Genomic DNA, 4,672 nt, shown 5'->3' with positions numbered 1-4,672 from the left:
GATTGACTAAAAAAAAATTTTGTACTTTTGAGATATACGCTCTTAATTTTTTTTAATTAAGAAGGGGGGGTGGTATCGATCCACACTTCAGGCGCCTGTGTTTACAAGGGTTATAAGGAATGTATTGCTGTGGAAATAGTACAGGAATATGTTAGGAACACACAGTTAGTAATATTTTGAAACGGCGGTTTGAAAAACACGGAAAAATAAATCGAGAAACAGTGCACTTTTTTGTGCGCAATAAATATCCATTTTTTTCAATGGGTGGCACTGTAGCTCTTCGGTCTGTCAATATTTTTTTCCGGAGAGCTTCAATTCTGCAGCTAATGCATGTATATGCATAATTTTATACTTTTAATCAAGCTGTACGTACATAAGCCGCTGACTAATGAAAGAGGCAATGTAGCACATGCACTTGTTTCTGCAATAAATCTTTAACCCTTTGCATAATGATTATTATAATATGGGTTAAAAATTTATTACAGAAACAAGTGCCTGTGACCTCGATATGTAACCTCGCCACTTTTGCTCCTTACTCCAACGCGAATTCCGGCTGGATGTACATCTATAGTCGACACTACTTTTTAAAATAAATTTAATAATAAATATTATTCGTGTATTTTTCCTTATATTAAAAGCTTTACATTCAAGAATATAGTGATACTCATCAGCAACTTGGGCAATAATACAGGCTGTACAGGGTTTTTCCCCTATGTGGTATATCATGCTATCGTCTGGCTTCTACTGGTAGACGACGATTTTATTTATGAAATTTTAAAAGTATTTTTCTAAATGAAAGAAAAGTTACCAATGTAATTTTCAGATCCCATGCTTTGCTTAAAGAGTCTATAAACTTGTTTTTCAGGAGTTATCACTGAACAACTTTTGAATAATTTGATGTAACATTTGCATTATAATGAAGATTACATGTTGTATCCTTCATTAAGAATTCATATTGACACCTTGTTAATATTTGATACATCTCGGCATGTAGTATCGGGGGGGGGGGGGGTTGGCTTCTCAATTTTTTCCAAACTTAACTTTTTACTGTTGAAAATGTTCCTAGAAAAGATTGTTACGCCACTTTTGTTCCAGTATATTTAAATCATGGGTAATGTATTGATAACGTTTGACTGTGATCCCCCTTTCCAACGACATAGGATTTAAGAGTGTGGACAATTTATGTTTTTTTTTTTCTTGTCACATTATTTTTTTTCAGGTAGGTTGTCATCCCACCCCACCCCTTTCAGGCTCAACTTTCAGAAACGATACTACGTGTCTGACAGCACACACATATACAGATTTTCTGTAAAATATGCAATTCTAACCACGGGTTTAATAATTTTTCATCACTATACAGTTTAAGCATTTTGTACAATACATTTACAATTTTATTATTGCCATGTATCCTAGCTATGAGAGGAAACGGGTTGCACACCACCAGACATTCTTCGGATGCAACTTCTGACCTACAAGGATGATCTTACGTACATTTTCTAGGCGATTGAAATTGTCAAAGTTTTTAGCGGGTTTATTCCTAAGAAATACAAATCACTCGTACCAAACTTCCTCGCTATATGTTGGTATATGCACACTAGATATACTGATATACATAGAGCTATATATATCAGAAATTCAGAAAATTCACTTGATGCGAGTTTTTGCCTTTACATATAGGCCATACTTTAACGATTAATTCTACTTTAACTCACGATTTTTGATTTTTTTTTTTTTTTTTTTTTTTTGCCGGCTAGAACGCCATGTCAATGATGCCTGTTCGACAAAATACGACGTTTGAACAATTTAAGTACTAATTAAGGCGACTGCATTACTAATTAGTTACAATCTTTCTACGACTACGACTATGAAGGATTAGTTACATTGAATTAAAATGCACACAAATGTCTTTTCAAAGTCATGGAGAGATGACCCAGAGATAGAAAATTTTCAGAAAACCGTGTTTAAAACTGTAACATTTTGTACCAATGACTCTTCTAGTCAATTTTCAAGTTAGTTTTTGGCAAATCAAAATACAATATCGGGTAAAATTTTCAATTTTCAAGTGCGCCCAGGTTCCTGCCGAATGCCAATCAAAAGCGCCCTCGTTCTTTACAAACACCGATAGATAACGATAAGATAATCCGTGTCAAACGCTCCTTAACAGGGAGGATTTGAATACACTTTTGCCGTCTGGATTTATCAATATAACTTTTTTGGACTCAAAACATTGTTTTAGTGAGCTCAGATTTTTTTTTTTAAATTTCATTCATATCAGTTTGTAATTAATATTGTTGATCAAGATGAGTATTTGCTTTAACATGACATAGAAAAATATCCAAAACTTATTTTTGATCTATTTTTTTTTTACCTGTTTTGGTAGTGAAGTTGTAAAATTTATAATTAAAAAAAAACTACATATATGCCCCATCTAACCCACCTCCCCTTTTTTTTGGGGGGGGGGGGGGGAGGGGGGACATACCGGTACAACAAGGAATGTGTTTAAGAGAGATTTGACAGATATATCACCGCAAGAAATTGACTGATTTACTTTTAATTCGTTCAGAGGTTTAAATGCCGTTTTTTATTTATCTATTTATTTGTTTTTTGTTTTAATTTGAAATTCAATATTCAGAAATTATTCCGTATTGAAAATCTTCTCATGTTAAATCACTTATTCCTCATTTAATTCCTGAGTGGCACTGGTCGGACAACAAAGGAGCAGAGTGATAATGTCCAAAGACAGAGCTTTTTAAAAGAACTTTTCCCCAAAAAAGTATCATTATTTTTCTGTGTTTTTTATGTCCATGCCATCAAAACATTTTATAACTTTACCTGTAACACTTTTACTCATTATTACCATATGCCATTTTTAAATCTGTTCAGTTCTTCTTAAATATGTAGTAGCCTTGTCGCATTTTACTGTCCCTCGTTCCCCTTTACGCTCTTACCATTTCTACTGAACAATTTGGAGACAATGGCCGCATCCGACTGGTTACTTGTTGTTTCATGTTAATCATTGCCATTGCTGGGACTTGTTAATAAATTCGAAAACCACATTCCTCGTTACTTTGGACATTTCACTGTCAACATTCTCTCTTTTTAGTTCAACAACATATCTTTTTATACCAAAACTACGGATACACAGCCCAAAGTATGTGATCTCATTATATCACACGGACATATAGCTCTTTTGAAACATTTATGAGGAGGCAAGAAATATCGATTGGTGAAATTGACACCCAGTCATCTTTCCTCAGAGGTCAATATTCGTCGTCACAGTGCTATATGTGGGCGTATTTGACATGTGATGCACAGGAATCGTGTTTATGAAACATTTAAATAATTAATTAAAATATCCATAATTTTGTCGGCTGACCACACCTGGACAGGCTTTACAGAGTTACACACATAGGAAAAAGCATTGGCGCAAACAATGCACAGCCAAAATTTACAATCCTCTCCCATTTTCAGAAGAGAGCAAAATGCGGACCCCGGTGTAACAACGAAAAGTGACCCCCGTAGAGTATTGACCAGGGTGTCATTTTTCTACGTAGAAAAATGACCCAGGTCAATATTCTACGACAAGAAGGGTCATTTTTCGACCGTAGAAAATCCTTCCAGGCCAGTAATTCTACAACTCCGGACCGTTGCTCGAGACGATAAGGAAAAAGTTGCATTTTCATTAAAATACCTCTTCAGTTTATCATTTATGTTCGCTTATCTTAATAATTACGATAACATAGTAACACTGCAAATACATAATAACACCAGTAAGATAATAGGGTATAGTCAAATGTATTTTCATCTACATGTGCATGTATATCAAAGTTTCAAATTGGTTTCGCTCTCAGTGCTACTGAACTTATACATATTTATCTACATGTATTTTAGAACTTTCATAAATCAGTTTAAAAGGTAACATTTTTAACCACTTGACTCTTTTAGCCAATTTTCAAGTTATTCTTCAGCAAATAAGAACAACAATATTTGGAAAATATTTCCTTTTCCTTTTTCAGAAGAACTCAATACATAAAAAGAATGCTGAAATTTTGACTTTCAAATACGCCCAGATTCCTGCCAAATATCAATCAAATGCGCCCTCATCCTTAATAAGTTTAAGGTATATTTACTACTTTGTGACCACGACCTTCAGTTTGAAATTGCAAAACTCTGAAGAAGTTCAAGAGAGAAAACGTGTTAAATACTAACAGGTCGTAGCTTCCATTGTAGCACGGAAGCACGTGCTTCCACATTGTTCGGTGGGAAAAATGAATTCATAAAAAGTTAAAATGCTTTTCAAAAATAAATTTAAAACACTCTCCGAAGAAAATACTAAACACTGAACTGTAGTAAAATTTTGCATTATTTGTTTAATGTTTTAATTTTTGAATTTATATCAATTTATGAATATCATTTCTATATATAATTTATAAGACTCGAGTTCATGAAAACATGCATGTATGATTGAAATTTCAAAAGCATTACATGTATATAAAGGATAATACATACTTAGTGTAAACTGTATAATATTGAATGCATGTAAAATGCATATAGGCCTATAACATGCAGTCTAATAATAAGGACATCAGGGAGAACCAAGATTTTTTTTCTCGCTGAAAATATATATGACAATATATATCATTAATAATAACTACAAAAGGTATTTAGAAAA

Source organism: Saccostrea echinata, unplaced genomic scaffold, assembly GCF_033153115.1.
Source record: "Saccostrea echinata isolate AGI-Se365-2 ecotype Australia unplaced genomic scaffold, CSIRO_AGI_Sech_v1 ptg000002l, whole genome shotgun sequence".
Classification (NCBI taxonomy): Eukaryota; Metazoa; Mollusca; class Bivalvia; order Ostreida; family Ostreidae; genus Saccostrea; species Saccostrea echinata.
The sequence above is the reverse complement of the archived record's forward strand: the minus strand, read 5'-3'. Positions refer to the sequence as shown.